The sequence below is a fragment of the Bactrocera dorsalis genome, chromosome 2, assembly GCF_023373825.1.
Source record: "Bactrocera dorsalis isolate Fly_Bdor chromosome 2, ASM2337382v1, whole genome shotgun sequence".
Classification (NCBI taxonomy): domain Eukaryota; kingdom Metazoa; phylum Arthropoda; class Insecta; order Diptera; family Tephritidae; genus Bactrocera; species Bactrocera dorsalis.
The window spans coordinates 5,729,867-5,747,209 of NC_064304.1; the positions used below are offsets into that span (position 1 = coordinate 5,729,867).

Sequence of the window (17,343 nt, forward strand, 5' to 3'; positions counted from 1 at the left end):
TATACGCAAACAGAAGCCGCTCGCACTGCCTGAACAATCGGAATCAAGTGCTTGTATTGAAAAATGTTTCATTTGAGAAGATATCTTCACGAAATTTAGAATGTGTTATTACCCAAAGCAACGGTGCAATTGGACGGTTCTGATCTAACATTATAGCATATAGCAGTCATACAAAGTAACCGATCAAAATCAAGTTCCTGCAAGGATTATTTAACCGAAGTTACCGTTTTTTTTTCTTGTTTTCCTATTACATTATTCAATCATGTTGTTTTGCCATGTACATAATTCAGTTGACTTCATTAAAGCCTTTTTTTACAACTTTATCATTATATTAGCGTTCAGCTTTTCTGTAAAGCATCTCAAAATATCAAATTCAGAAGCGAAAGGCCATCCTAAACATGTACTGATTGTGGGTGCTTAACACATCTTTGAATAAATGCTTGTGATTTTTTCAGTTAAAAACGTCCCAAAGGGTTGTAAAGAAAGAAAGTTGACTCATCTGTAAATATTACGTTGATCCAACCATGGTTACGCTTTTCCTATGCCCAGTGTTTTGGAAAGTAAGGTTTTGAGTAAAGTGCTGCATTGCCCGATCTTTGAAGTCTGTCTCTGTATTTAGAGATATATGTATGTATGTATCTAAACATTTTTACAATTATTATTATTTTTTTCACTATAAGACTGAGCAGTGGTTTCTTCTCAAAAAAGCGATAAATAGCTTTGTCCTCACTTTTAGTCCATTTGGACCCTTAAGTTATTTTTTAACGCACAATATTCATTCATTAAAAAATTTTAGAGTAAAGTCTAATGAAAAGAAAAGAAAATTTAGTGAACAATTTTTCAAAATATCCCAGCGGGATATGGTAGACATTGGTAAGCGAGCAAGGTAAACGATACAGCATGATTGTATCGCTTACCCCGACCGATGAAAATTCACACGGCGATGTCCTACGAAAACGTAACAGATCACCTTTTACGCTTACCATGGGACGAAGAATTCTTCGATGCCAAAGTAAACGAAGATTTCTTTGATGCCAAAGTAAACGAAGAATTCTTCGATGCCACAGTTAACGATGAATTCTTCGATGCCATAGTTCACGAAGAATTCTTTCATGCCAAGGTCAATAGGAAAAATTGCATATTCGTATGAAATAGTATTATGTGTACAAAAACTCACCTTATAGGCCACTCACACTTTTTGTTAAAAAGAAAAATGCACTAGATTCAATACAATCGTTATAAAGGTTTTATTTTATGCGAAATGCACTTAAAAATTGTTTATAACAAAATGTGTTTAAATGAACTGAATTATTACAAATTGAAATAGTTTAAAAACGTTAAATATAGGGTGATTTTTTAAGAGCTTGATAACTTTTTTTAAAAAAAAAAAAAAAAAAAAAAACGCATAAAATTTTGCAAAATCTCATCGGTTCTTTATTTGAAACGTTAGATTTGGTTCATGACATTTACTTTTGAAGATAATTTCATTTAAATGTTGACCGCGGCTGCGTCTTAGGTGGTCCATTCGGAAAGTCCCAATTTTGGGCAACTTTTTCGAGCATTTCGGCCGGAATAGCCCGAATTTCTTCGGAAATGTTGTCTTCCCAAAGCTGGAATAGTTGCTGGCTTATTTCTGTAGACTTTAGACTTGACGTAGCCCCACAAAAATAGTCTAAAGGCGTTAAATCGCATGATCTTGGTGGCCAACTTACGGGGTCCATTTCTTGAGATGAATTGTTGTCCGAAGTTTTTCCCTCAAAATGGCCATAGAATCGCGAGCTGTGTGGCATGTAGCGCCATCTTGTTGAAGACCACATGTCAACCAAGTTCAGTTCTTCCATTTTTGGCAACAAAAAGTTTGTTAGCATCGAACGATAGCGATCGCCATTCACCGTAACGTTGCGTCCAACAGCATCTTTGAAAAATAATACGGTTCCAATGATTCCACCAGCGTACAAACCACACAAAACAGTGCATTTTTCGGGATGCATGGGCAGTTCTTGAACGGCTTCTGGTTGCTCTTCACCCCAAATGCGGCAATTTTGCTTATTTACGTAGCCATTCAACCAGAAATGAGCCTCATCGCTGAACAAAACACGCGCGCGAAACACATTTCGAACCGAACCTGATTTTGGTAATAAAATTCAATGATTTTGCAAGCGTTGCTCGTTAGTAAGTCTATTCATGATGAAATGTCAAAGCATACTGAGCATCTTTCTCTTTGACACCATGTCTGAAATCCCCACGTGATCTGTCAAATACTAATGCACGAAAATCCTAACCTCAAAAAAATCACCCGTTACATATTACGAGTATATATGTATGTATATATAAAATATTCAAAGAGGGTTGAAAACAGCAGGTTTTAAAAAAAGTTAAATATACATACATATATACAGACGGGTAACTAGCGGAAAGATCCGGGATGCTGCCAAAGCGGAGATGTTGGTCGCTACTCATTTAGCCATTATGGTTTTCTTTTATTTTTGTGGCTGAGTCTCTTTTCGTTTTTTTTTCTCAAGCAACGAGACTTGAAGAAACGGCCTTTGGCGAGCTTCATACTTTTTTTGAATTTGGTGAATATACTCCGATTCGGTGAAGCCTTCAACTTTCACACATTCTACAAAAAGAGTATGTTTATAAATTTGAAGCTATGTCCTTCAATGTTAAAAACACGAAATACTTACCAAATAGTAACCAACTTTTGCTTGATGATTTGACGAAATAATGAAAAAATTTACTTATAAATTTTATTCCATCAATTTGTATTTGTCGTTTTTTCACGTACTTACTTTGACTTGTAAATATATGAACACAGTAGAATTTTAGCCGCATAGCTTACTTTTATGCATTACCTGGTATCGAAGAATTGTACATAAAATTTTCTTCGAAGCATTCTTCAAAGAAAAATGTAAGCAGTGAACCATTATCCCGCTGGGATTTTATGTTTCTCTCTCTTATCTCTATCTATCCGGATAATACTAGTCTAAGCTTTTGTCATGATAAAAATTACTTTTTATTTCGTTCTCACTAGAAACCACAACATTTTTTTAAAAATTCCAGAAAAAATCTGTTTCAGTTGTTGACTTGTTAAAGTCACCGTGCATATAGGGTAAAACCTCAAATTTATTTAAAATTAACAAATCGAAAGACAAAATTTAATTTATGGTACGCTTTTATACACAGAAATTACACTCCCTGCTCCCTGCTAAAGCTGCCTGCAAGACCTGACCATTTCTAAAAACATAGTATTGTTTGAAAATCGGTATGTGACCACGCATTTGTTCCAACCACTACATTACTGTCGTGAAATTTATTTACATATTTCGAAAATTATAACATAAGCAACAACAAAAACCTTGGCATAAAAATTTGAACAACAATGTCAGCCTGGAAATCCAACGCAGGATAGGTAGGTAGGTAGGAGTGCAGCCCTATCGGACTCAATTAGCACTTGATATGCCATTTTGATACACTATTCGCAGAACCTCCTGTATCTGCTATTACGTTTCAACTTCTCTCTCAAACCATTTTGAGGTTTCGATGAAACTACTTATGTCCGATATGCTTTTGGTGGAAATCCATTCAAGGTTTGGTGCTTGGTGCATTCCAAGTGTTTTGTGTCGGATCTGTGCTAGAGCTGGGAAGGATAACTTTTGCCAACAGGTGCTACTTCGGACGGAGTAAGCAATTGAGAAGCAAAGTCCTCTCTCGACGAATAAAAACCAAACTCTATAAGTCACTCATAATTGCCGTCCTGCTATATGGTGCAGAGGCCTGGACGATGTCAACAACTGATAAGTCGACGTTGCGAGTTTTCGAGAGAAAAGTTCTGCGAAAGATGTATGGTCCTTTGCGCGTTGGCCGCGGCGAATATCGCATTCGATGGAACGATGAGCTGTACGAGATATACGACGACATTGACATAGTTCAGCGAATTAAAAGACAGCGGCTGCGCAGGCTAGGTCATGTTGTCCGAATGGACGAAAACCCTCCAGCTCTGAAAGTGTTCGATGCAGTACCCGCCGGAGGAAGCAGAGGAAGAGGAAGACCTCCACTCCGTTGGAAGGACCAAGTGTTGTTAACTGGGCTATAATCGCGTAAGCGGTGTCTACGCCAGTAAAGAAGAAGAAGAATTAAGAAAACACCATTACCAAATGTCCGCAAGAGTAGAAATCTTAACGACAAAGACCCAATTTGTTTCGCCGTCTACTTCAAGAACGCATAACTTTATGAAAATTTATTTGTTTGTACTTTACTTTGTATGACCTTAAAATATGAATCATCAAATGGTAAAAAAAAAATTATAGTCAAAATACTAATTGCCAAAAAAGGCGCGGAATTGGGGATTCTAGACTAGACTATCCCCTTAATGGGATTATGACTCACCTTAGGCAACAATGAGACAATCCAAGCAATATCAGAGCGAAATCCAATTGGAAATATTTGTGAGTAAGTCCTTATGTTGAAATAATTCACCGCAGCTGCCGCAACAACAAAGTTCGTAGTATTTGAAAATCAATTTACTGGAATGATGCAACACAGTGTCGTTACAACACAAAATAACACAAAGTACAACGGCCGAACAATAACAACAACTAACACTTGCACAAACAACAACCGTTATATGCGTAACTAAGCCATAAATTAGCGTTGCCTTTACCACCGCTTGTTGTTTTTATTGTTATTATTACATATGTCACTGAACGATTAAAGCTGTAACCGTTATTCTGGCTCCTGTTGTTGTAGTTTAGATTGGGTTTTGCACCAAATCGATGTGGCACAGTGCGTACACTATGGCAGCAACACGAAAAATGGGCACAACTTAATGGCGATGGCGAGGAGGGGAAGGAGCAACAACACGTGCACGCACTTACACATGTAAACGGCTTGCAGCAACGAAACAAGGAAGGCACGAGCAGCGCGTGGGGCGGCGCGAAATGTCAGCGAGCGGGTGATTAACACGTTTGATTTACAATTGAGTTGCGCGCCTAGAGACAATTTGGGCGACGCACCAACTAAACCGCACACGCAATAAATTCGTGTTGATTGGCGCAACAACAAGAACAACAAGCACGCGGCTTGCAACCGGAAATGTGTACACGCGCCTTAAAGTCTTAACGCGGTTTACCGGAGCGGAAACGACGCTGCGCGGATGCGACGAAAGGTAGCAAAAAAGGCGCGAAAATGGCGATGTGGAACGGCGCGAATAATCACAGTTATTGCTGGAGACGACGAAAAGTGTTCGCCAGCAACGTCGCAGTCGTTTGTTTTTTACTGTGGCGGTTTGTGGTTACGTATGTCTGCAGAACTTTTGTAGAAGCCGCTTTGATTGTAAACAGCTTTTTAGTTTTGTTTAGACTTTCTTCGGTTTGATTTTCTTTTTTCTTATGGCTTTTATGCGATTTTTGTTTCAGTTTTTTGCTAAACGCAGCTTACGGTTGAAGATCACTTTGGTTTTGAGCTTTCACTAAGGCTTCACTGGTATTTACTGTTTTAAGTATTCTATATACTTTGATTGAAGATTTTTTAAATTTCTTCTATTTTTTGTTTGACACAAAAAAATTTAATTTCCGGTTTATCAAACCTTAAACACTGCTGGTTTCGGAAATTGGTTTTGTGTACAATTGATTCGTTTTTAGTTTTCATTCAATGTTCAGAGTATTTCAAATAAGTATTTTCTGAAAGAACAAAAACAAAAAAAAAACTTTAAGGGGTTACACAAGTTTTCGGGTTTCAAACAATCCAGCTTTATTATTGTCTTATTAAATTCTACAACACCTCTGGAATGTTGTCCTAAATTTTTTCGAGTAATAGTTTCAGAGATACAGCTTTGAAAACTTGTGCACTCGAGACTAGTTAGGCTAAGTGCGTTGTCTTTAAACACGTTCTTTTCGAAGCTGCGTTTTTTAAGTCGGCTGGCAAGATTTCTCGAGAACTACTCAACCGGTCTTCATGAAATTTTACAAAGGTCTTTGAGATACAATTCTTAAAGACTTGGATGAATTATTTTTTTCGATTACAACTATCTGAAAAAAACTGTCGTGAAATTTTCATTTTTTAGTAAAAATGTCTGCCAAAAATATCTGCTTCGTGGGAAGAAAAAAACGTGTGCCAAATTTCAGATCGATATCTCAAAACTGAGGGACTAATTCAAATATATACAGACAGAGAGACGGACATGTAAATCGACTCAGCTCATCACGCTGACCCCTACGGGTTTTCGAATATGGACGGTATAAATTTTATATTAGGTTGTCAAAAAAGTCTTGCGGTATTTTTATTGAATCAATTCGTGTGGCACCCATACATCGAGCTTCTTAGTGACTCCAAGCTTCTTCAAATGATTTATACCGGTTTGATGACTACTATGCCGGCCTCTTTCGACCTATTCAGCGATTTTATCGCAATTTTCGACGTTAGGCCTTCCGGAGCGTGGCGCATCTTCGACCACCTCTACACCAGTACGAAAACGTTGAAACCGTCGTTGTGCGGTGGAAATGGAAACTGTATCGGGTCCATAAACTGCACAAATTTTATTGGCGGCTTGAGATGCATTTTTGCCTTTATCGTAGTAGTACTGTAAAATATGCCGTATTTTCTCTTTATTTTGCTCCATGTTTGCGACGCTATAACTCACGAACGACTTAAAAAAAACAATCAATCAAACACGTGTTAGCGCGTGAAATGAGCTTTCCAAAAAGGTATAGCATGGCCCGATGCGACGAATAAAACTAGAACTACGCGCTTTCAGCGCCAACTAGCGAAAATACCGCAAGACTTTTTAATCGTTCGTCTTTGCTGGCTATTCGTCGAGTTATTGAAAATTTCGAGCGTAAATTTTTTTTTCATTACACTTGTATGTTCAAGTGCCAATAAAACAAAGAACCGCTCGAAGCAATGAAAATATTGCTGCAGTACAGGCAAATGTTGCTAAAGACCTCAATTTGTCGATGCCACGTTCTCAATAATTGAAACTATTTCACACCACAAACTGGTGGATTTTGAGAAAGATTTGGCCTCTCATCCGTATAAAATTGTTCTTACTCAAGAACTGAAACCATTCGACCACCGTAAACGTCGTGAGTTGACTGATTTTGCCTTGGAACAACTTGAAAAAGATTTTTTTAAGAAAATTATCTTCTCCGAAGAGGCTCACTTTCATCTGAGAGGTGCGATAAGTAAACAAAAATGTCGAGTCTGATTCTGATTCATTTACCTAAATTAAAACAGCTTGGTGGACTCATCGATCCGTACTTCTTACAGAATGAAGCTGGTAACACCGACAATATCTGATTCCAACAAGACGGAACTACGTGCCACACAGCACGTGCAACAACCGAATTATTGCGGGAAAGGTTTGGAAATTCGATTATTTCAAGAAATTGTGACATTGAATGACCTTCAAGTGAAGTTACTTGAAGTCATTGGTCTTTAGCAATAAACTAGACTCTATTCAAACTTTAGAAATCAATATTCATGACAAAAGACTTAGTTTAGTGAAAGAACTATTGGAAATTTGGGTTCATCGAACTTCTGAAAAAGAAGTTGTAGATGCCATTTGAATGATGTTAAATTGAGAATTTATTTTTATCGATTTTACTTCAACTGGGTTCCCGAAGAAAGTTCTATAAGTGCAAGCTCTGTCCACACTGTCGTTGAAGATTTATAAAACAACTGTTTTTAATAATAAAATATTTCCAACGGCACAACAAGATTTCGAGTAGATCAGCTTCAAATCTCCTCCGTTATGAGATTAACAAGTGTCGTTTTTTAGGGTGAAATCTTGCCAAATCTAATAGAATAATGAGATAATCTTCTCAACCGCCAAAATCTGGTGATTAAGTATCGGTTGGAGCCTACCAAGTTATACTAGCTGTGGCTGTGTGGCTTTATACTATATACGATATAAGGTGGGTTATTATAACTATAAACTATTCACTTATTTGGAAGTATTAACTTTTGCCGAGTTATATGGAATTCTTCAAATATTCCTTAGTAGCGACACGCATTTTCCCTTTATCAATGGCCACCAAAAGTGAAGGTACCCCAGGACCTGAACTCCAAAGTAAGCAAAAATGCAGTAGGTCGACTTCTTAAAGTTTTTGATTCCAAAAAAACTATTATATTATCCTTTAGTAAACAACAAACATACAATACAAAAAACAGCAATATTTTAAAATTCGTTTTGAACAGAACAGACTGTGTTAAAGAATTACAAACTTCCACCTAGAAATATCCAGCTCCAGTCCCACGTCCTCTTATTGTCTATTTCACTTCGTTTCTTACACTTTGGCGCCAACCACCGACCGGCGATGATCACAACAAAAAACTCAAATTCACTAATAAAAAACGCTGATTATTATCCTTTTTTCGGCGCGGAGCTCAACAAGCGCCACAAATGAATGCAACACTCTATTAATAACAACAAAACGAGCGCCGTTGGCAACGACACCGCTTCACATGCCAAACACGAAGTGGCCGCCGCGTTTCACAGTCTCTGGACACCAGCAATCGCGTGCGCGCAAAGCACGGATATAAATCAAAACCCAGAGACAATTTGATTGCAGCTTTTTTCGGGCGTTTGGCGTGTGGCAATCAGCATGTGCCAACACAAACCCACATACAGCATACATACACAAGCAAACCAGCAACAAAATCAAATCGCGCGCCGAAAGTAAAAAAGCACGAAAAAAGCACAATCAATAAAACTATAAGGCGCGCGCCCCGAAACACGAACTAAAATCAAATTGCTATTTTGAATGCCAACTCAGCGGCGAATATGTGCGGTTCGAGCGGTGGCCGTGTGGCTGTTGATGAGCGCGATGAAGATGCACGATGACGAGTATACGAAAAAAACGCAACCAAAGTATGCGAAGCACGCCAACAAACTGTGCGGCATGCCGGCTGGCTGGCTGGCGCGGAGCCTGAAAGCTGGGGACAGCAAGTCTGCCACAACGCCAGCGTCAGCGCCGACCGACAGCGCCCCGACCGCCGTAAGCGCAGCGTGAGCAGCATGCAGATGCATGCAACGCGCCAACGCTAAAACAAATGTGGCGCGCCGCACACCAACACATGCAGGCACGCATTACCTGAACACACATACATACACACACATATACAACGATGGCATGCAATTACAAGTAGGCACCGGCAATTTTTAAAAGGTGGCAATACTGCCTGCGCACTTGTTCGTAGCACGTTGTAAGCGATACCACAACAGCGGCAGCGGCAGCGGGTGCGCGCACGAACAACAACAACATGTTGGCACACACTTACCGCTTCGCTGACAAAATGCACCAAAACAAATAGTATGCGCCGCAGTAAAGGGGTTGAGTGCCATGAATGAAAGGCGAACGGCCAGAAAGCCATGCGGCAGCGGCGCGCGGAGCAGTTTGCGCGCTCTGGAAATGGGCTCTTGCAACTTGCACGTCGAGTGCATTCTCATCAATGTGCGTGTGCGTGTGCATGTGGGTGGCTACCATACACATATACAACACTTGTATCACACACACACATACATTTACATACACAAATAAGTACATTTATTGCTGGCATTAAGGAGACCACAACAACAAGCACGGCTTCACCTCGGCGCAACCGGCAACGACAGCGGTGGCGGCGACAGCGACGCCGGCGCCAACGCCATTGAAACATGAATGACTTGTGAAGCAAATGAAGTGCTTGGCTGGCAATAAAAACAAAACAAAAAGCGCACAAAAAGAAACAAAAAACACCGGCCGACCGGCAAACAAATAAAAATTAAACCAAAAGCAAAACACAAAAACAAAAGCAAAAACAACAAGTGCAGCTGCAAAGTAGAAGTAGCGGCAGCCGCAACGGCGATGCCGGTGCAAAAGTGAGTGCTTGGCAGAAATATTAAATGCAATGCGAATCACTTGTGAACAAAGCACCCTACACATGGCAGGCGAACGGCGGCGCCACTCGAATTACTCAACATTTTCGTATTCAACGAGCTATGGCTATGCACACTGCTGCATACAAGTGGCAACAATGCGAACGGCTCCAAGTTGAGCTCAAATTGAAAGGCGAAAAATTTTAAATTTAGAAAAGTGGAAATTGAGCTTACAAATGCTTGCTGTCTAGCATTCCAACAAACTTTTCCACAGAGCAGTCACTTATAGAAAAGATTGTTTGTGAAATCCTTAAAATTGGCGCTTTCTCATAAACATTCACAAAGCTCGATATATAGTTATATATTTAAAGGTGGAATATTTTTTCTTAAAAAATACATATGTATATATGTTTAGATGCAGCGTGACTCATGAAGTTGTATGTACTTGTGTATAAGCGACCCGCGAAAGTCTTATGAAAGCTGCCCAATTAACAAAAACGCTTTGAAAGCTTGGAAATTTAATTTTTGTGGGAAGTCTTAAAATTTTCCTTGAAAGTCTAATGAAAACTACCTGATTGTTAAAGGAGCTTTGAAAGCTTGAAATAATAGATATTTCGGGAACGAATTTTCTAATTGAAATCTTAGTTGAGTATCCCATGAAAGAAAGCTACCTAACTAGTAAAGCAGCTTTGCAAGTTTTAAGAGAACAAGTTTACATTAATTCCTATGTGAAATTTCATCGACCTAGCTAGATCAGCTTGTCCAGACTGGCAAATAAAAAACGTGGAACCCTCTAGTACCAGACGAACTTTGAAACTCAAAGTTATTTCTAAATAATAGGCATTCTTTTCACATCATTTCACTAAATAAAGCAAAGAAAACCTTTGTTGTGATCACCTAAATAATGCACAAAAGCTTTTATTTGAGGTGTGGGACTCTGCTAAATTTTTAGCCAAGACACAGACAGACTCAGTAGCAGATTCTCACTATACTCAGAAATCATTAACAAACTAGAAGTGGACTAAAAAATAATACATAAAAATAATCTTAGGAAATATTATTATATTTTTTAATTATTTAAGGTGTGTGACTCTGCTAAGCTTTTAACCGAGACACAGGAAGAGAATTATACCAATATAAACAAAAAATCCTCACTAGCGGGTTCACCCTACATATATTCAGAAATCATTAACAAACTAGAAGTGGACTAAAAACAATATGTAAAAAAATCTTAGCAAAAATCTTAAAAATATAATATAAGTCTTAGCAAATTATTACTTTTATAGGGTGCATTGAATTACTATAAACTTTTATTATGTACTCATATAATATGTCATATAGTACTAGCCTCTCCCAGTGGTATGTAGAATGAAAACAAGCGAGAAATGTGCAAAGAAACAAAACAACAACAACTCGCTTTGCTTACCAGAACATCAACAGCATCACACTTATGCAACAACACCATTACTAAAACCAACAGCTACACCAACCAACACCAGAACTGCCGCTCCATCAACGACAGCAACAACACTGAAGCATGAACTGGCTGACGCGAACAGCTGATTCAACGCCTATGACACATATGAGGACGTGATGACGACAACGCAGGCCACAGCAGCAACAACAAGCAAATTATAAACGGTAGTTGCTCACCACACACGCTGGCACAACATACTCATTTCTCCAATTGCAAGCAAGGATTTACTTACTAGCTGCAAATGCCATGCCAAAGTTTAGCGAATGCAGAGCACACAAGGACTGAGAACGAAACAAGTAGGCTGAAAACTGAAAACTGAAAACAAATTGGCGACGACGTTGGCGACGTTAATGTGGAATGTGATGACGACCGAAAATATAAGAGCGTCAACGGATGCGAGGTGGCGGCGTGGGCGGCACAATGATGCCGTTGATTGCGCTGACGAGCGACAAATGACGACGACTGATGAACGGCGTGGAGCTGGACATGGCTGACGGCGTTATGGATGCGCAAAAATAACAGAGGGCAACATCAACTCAAATGCTGTTAGGCCTGACAAAAGCAGCAACAACATTTGTGGCACCAATCCACAAAGGAGACGACAACGCTGAAGAAACTGCGCAAGCATTCAGCTCAGCCCAGCCACAAATGACTGTCACACAGCGACTTCCACCACATACTCGTACATATGTGCACGTGTGAGTGCAAGGACTTGGCGTCTGCTAGGCTGCTTAACGGAGGGAGCCGGCAAGCCACAGCAGGCAATAGCGCGCGCTGTCCAGAGGGAGCCGGCTTGTGGCAGGGGGCGCTTAGCTGCGCCATAGATTCACATGTTTTTATTTAGACCTGAATTTTCACCTATTTTTTATATTTATTTTGTGTGTTTGGCCTAAAAAGGGAAAAAGGCGGAAACATTTTAGTGAACCTAAACGTGTTGGCGTGTTAGCTGCTTTATGGCGAGCTCAGCAGTTTAGGGGGCGCAATATGGCGTCTGCCTCACTCAATGTTGCAACACAAAGTTCGGTTACATTTGAAGTGTTTGCATAAGGACCTAAAAGTATTGCAATCTCGTGTGTGAGGCACGACATTTTTCCATTGGAGGGGTGAGGTGATTTGATTGAAGTATGAAATGTTGTGACAGGATACTCGTATATAGTTTCTGTCGAAGTGGCATTCGAGTCAAAGTGTAAAAGTGGATGGAGGAAATTAGTTTGCAAATACATGCACGCTTCTAATTACATCAATCTTTTAATTATTCGATTTAGAAGTTGAAAACACACAAACGAGTAAAATAATGAAATGCAGAAGGATTTTTCGGACAAAATTTGATGGGACGGTTTTCTATTTTTTATTTCTAAGTGGATTTTTAATAGGTCCAAGGCATATCAAGGCATATCAGACCAAACAATTAAGGAAAGATTATTCAATGAGATCATGAACTCATTGAAAGAGTGATTCATTTCGAGGTTCCCTACTTGTTTAAAGAAAAAACACTGAAACTTCAAATTTAATAGGAAAGTTTATTATCATTCGAAAGAGAACATTCTTCGGCATTTATTTTTTGAAAATTATCTATTTCAAAGGTTGGCCGCGGCTTCGTCTCAGATTTGGCTCGACAACTTCGAATCTTCGTGGCCTTATAATTATTTTATATTCACAATATTCAAAGTTGTGAACAATTTGATGTATATTTCTTCTTCTTCTTAATTGGCGTAGACACCGCTTACGCGATTATAGCCGAGTTAACAACAGCACACCAGTCATTTCTTCTTTTCGCTACGTGGCGCCAATTGGATATTCCAAGCGAAGCCAGGTCCTTCTACACTTGGTCCTTCCAACGGAGTGGAGGTCTTCCTCTTCCCCTGCTTCCCCCGGCGGGTACAGCGTCGAGTACTTTCAGAACTTGAGTGTTTTCATCCATTCGGACAACATGACCCATGATGTATCTTTGGACCGAAAAAAATACAGTTTGAGACAGAAGCAACTGAAGCAAAAAATTTTTTTTTAGCTAAACTAATAATTGACTAATTCGAATGTAAAGCAGGTTTGTCTCCACCCAGAATAGACTGGGTAATACTAAATTAGCTGCCGCTTTCACGGACTTTTAGCTCCTACGAATTTTTGACCTTTGGCTTGATACGAACATATGAAATATTGGATGGATTGGTTAGAACCCTGGATTACATAGTACTCTGTCACTTTCGTATGCAGGAGTGACACCCTGAAGAAATTACTGACAGGTTAATGCCAAGGCTGCTTCCAATACATTAAAACCATGGCAGACCTCGAAATATGTTCCCCTGCCCGTCATCATTAAGTTAGTGTAGTAACTGAGATAACCTTGGGATCATATAAAGTGACTAACTTTCCTAGAGGTGGATAGCGGCTCTGAGTAGGAACTCCAAAAAAAAAATTAATAGGAACAACAACTCCACCAAGGACGAGGAAAAAAGTAGGTCGGAACCAACCTAAGTGAAACTGGACAGTGTCTCAGGAAGGAGATTCCTTTGATACCTTGGCCGATCTCCTGGAGCACCTGCTAAAAATGGTGTCTGGTAGAAATTAAAATTATTTCAAAGGAGGACGAATATATTTTTTATATCCAAACCTGACAGGTATATCTGCGAAGGTGTTATAAAAACTTCAAGACGATGATTCAAGCCATTTCGGAGAATATTTCTTCACCGACTCTGTAAGCAGCATATCGAGAAGTACGCGCATAACGCTGAGCCGAGTATACTAATTTAAAGGGTTCTTACAAAGACATTCATATATCCGAAATTATTTGCAGAATAACTTCAAATGCGGTGAATGTTCTTAAATATATTGAAATATATACCTTCGATAAACATCTGATCCCACATTCATGGAGGGCATTATAACTACCGATGAGACAGGGTTTTATCAGTTTGACATGCAAAGAAGTCAACAATCATCGGAATGGAGGGAAAAAAAGAGCCAAAACCAAAAACACAACGCCGAAAGCCCTCAAGAATCAAAGTGATGCTCATTTCTTTTCCGATATTCGTGGTTTGGCGCATCACGAATATGTTCCGGGGGAACAGAAAGTCAATAAGAAGTTCTATTTGGCCGTATTGAGTAATTTACGTAAGAACATCCGTCGAAAACGGCCGGATTTGGGTCCGTCTGATTTTTCTTGAAACTGCCGTTCCGTGGAGATGAAAAAAATCAATGAAGGAGCTGAAGACTAACTCAAAAGGTGCTTATGAAAAGTATTTCGAGGACTGGAATAATCGTTGGCATAAGATGGGGATTACTTTGAAGGCAATAAAATAAATATTTATGAATAATTTTGTGTTTTATTTACAATTTCCGTGTACTTTTTTGTCACAATGTATATGCAAACATTTTTTGTTAATCACAAGTGGATAAGAGGCTTATATCTAATATGATCTAAAAAGTCGAACATATTGACAACACTTCTTCAAATTCCTTTTGATTCACAAAATTTTACAACAAATAATATAATATTTGTACATATGTACATATGTAAAGTATAAAAGATATTGTTATCCCTGCTTACTACGAACGTAAAAGCGAAGGTTTATATATGTACATACATATATAACCCCACAAATGCATATACTAGCATATCAACTGCATATGGTATATAGTGTTGTTGCTGTTGCATATAAGGACATTGCCACAAGAAGAGCTGAGTAGACGACATGCATGTGAAAGTCCTCAAAAACTGTGTGACCGAAAATAAAAATGCAAAAATTAATCAAAAACGAGAACCAAAATAAAGTAAGCAAAAACAAAGCAATTCATTCTTATGCCGCAATGCTCTTATGTTGGCATATAATACTTACGTATGCAAACATTCACACCCCTGCGAAGCACACGCACACACCACACACACACACCACACACACACACAGTTGTGTGGCAGCGGAAAGCTTGCATGGTTGTATGCAGGCAGACAGTATTGTGTTGCACTTGTTGTTGCCATGCAGTTGCACGTGCAACGTCACCAAAGACGAGTGACTCGAGAGCCCAAATGTCTTCTCAGCACAATGCACGGCAACGCATCCGAACGCGCCGTCGCCACCCCCAACAGCAGACGGCCCTCAGCGCCCCCACCCCGCTACCTAAAAGTGCTGATTGCGCATAATGCAAAGCAGTACGTGCGTGTGTAGATGTGAGTGTGTGGGTGTGTGTGCTGTCTGCTGTTTTATGTCTCATAGGCTCAGCTCTTGTGCAACCGATGTATTCATATTGGTTGCATGCAACACCATGACTCGGAGTAAAGGGGCAAACTTGCACTCGCTCTGAGATGTGCTCGATTACACGTTGTTGTTGTAGTTGTTGCTGACGTGTTTTTTTTTCATTTTTTATTTCAGACAATTTTTGTTTTATTTTGTTTGTTTTATTGCGTTTTCGTTTTACTTTTTGTTTTAATTGCAGACAATCACCCACACACATACACACATACGTAAACGGCAACTCGTCTAAGCCTTTAGCGGATAGACTCAAAACAAGCTTTGCCTCACATATTTTTTATATCTATTAATTTCTAACCTTTCTATGTGTTTGTATGTTTGTATTGCAGTTTAGTACCCAGTTAGCAGAGATTTGAGTTGGTTTTTACTTTACACTGATTTTTGAAGTAATTAGTTAGACTGTCTTCAGATGAAGTAACAGCTTATATATTCCCTTGAGGCTTCTAAGCAATCTTGAAGAGACCAAGCTTTCAAAAATTGAGTTTTAACTTTTTCCAGCCGGCTTACGCTCTTTCTATTTTATACCAGTTTTTATTTTATCTTATGCCAGTTGTCTGTTCGATTCGCTATTCCATAAACTCTCAACAACTGTCTTAAGTTTTCAATAGCATTTCCTGCAGGGCTATCATTATCTTTGTCTGTTTTATACCAGTTTTTATATTTTATGCCAGTTGTCTGTTCGATTCACTACTCTATACGTTTTAAAGCCATTCAACTCTTTTAAATGTTCAACAGTTTTTCCTGAAGAGCTATCATTATCTCTTTATATTTTATACCAGTTTCTGTATGCTTTATGCCTTTCGATACCATTCAACTCTTTTAAGTTTTCTGTGGCATTTCTTGTAGAGCTATTATTAACTCTTTCTATTTTATACCAGTTTTTTGTGTTTTATGCCAGTTGTTTGTTCGATTCGCTACTCTATAAATTTTTAAGCCATTCAACTCTCTTAAGCTTTCAGTGCCATTTCCCGCAGGGCTATCATTATCTCTTTCTGTTTTATACCAGTTTTTATTTTATTTTTTGCCAGTTGTCTGTTCGATTCGATACTTTATAAGTTTTTATACTATTCAACTCTCTTAAGTTTTCAATAGCATTTCCTGCAGGGCTATCATTATCTTTTTCTGTTTTATACCACTCTTTATATCCTATGCCAGTTGTCTGTTCGATTCATTACTCTATACGTTTTGCAGCCATATCTTTAATTTTTAGTGGCATTTCCCGCAGGGTTATCATTATTGACTAACTACAGTTAGAACATAATGCATATTCATTTGAGCTTGAGCAGAGGTTCATCCCTTCAACGGCATAACTACATATGCCAGTGGAATATAATTATAAGGATCAACATTGGTATAATGTGCTCAAAACCACTGTTTACCAAGGGGAGTAAAGCGAGTAATTTTAATGCCACATTTATTTTATTTTTATTTTTTGTTCAATCAATCGATGGGAATCGCTCGCTTTATCTCATTTGCATACCTCTTTCTTGCCCCTCGACATTGCTTACGTAAACTGAATATCAGCAGTTTAAGTGGTGGTAAATATGTATGAGAATATTTCTATGTATTTACACACATATCTGTGTATGGGATTAAAATGTCATGTGATGTGGTCGTAGTAGAGTATATTTACTTGCAACAGTTCAATAACCTAGAAATCCATATATTTTTAATCTTCAGAAGAGTGAATTATTTGGAAAGCACTATAAAGTTCATATCTTTGTCATATACTTACATAATTATAGAAGCCTATTAGCTTGAAAACG

General features: G+C 38.7%; 1 protein-coding gene across 1 annotated transcript in view; it reads right to left on the minus strand.

The window, feature by feature from the left end:
* Positions 1-5,675, minus strand: part of LOC105233613 (uncharacterized) — a 31,956-nt gene extending 26,281 nt beyond the window's left edge. Inside the window, exon 1 of the mRNA XM_049450413.1 lies at positions 4,390-5,675. The gene's annotated coding sequence lies outside the window, so the exon portion shown is untranslated. The remainder of the gene's footprint in view (positions 1-4,389) is intronic.
* Between the last annotated feature and the right edge of the window lie 11,668 nt (positions 5,676-17,343).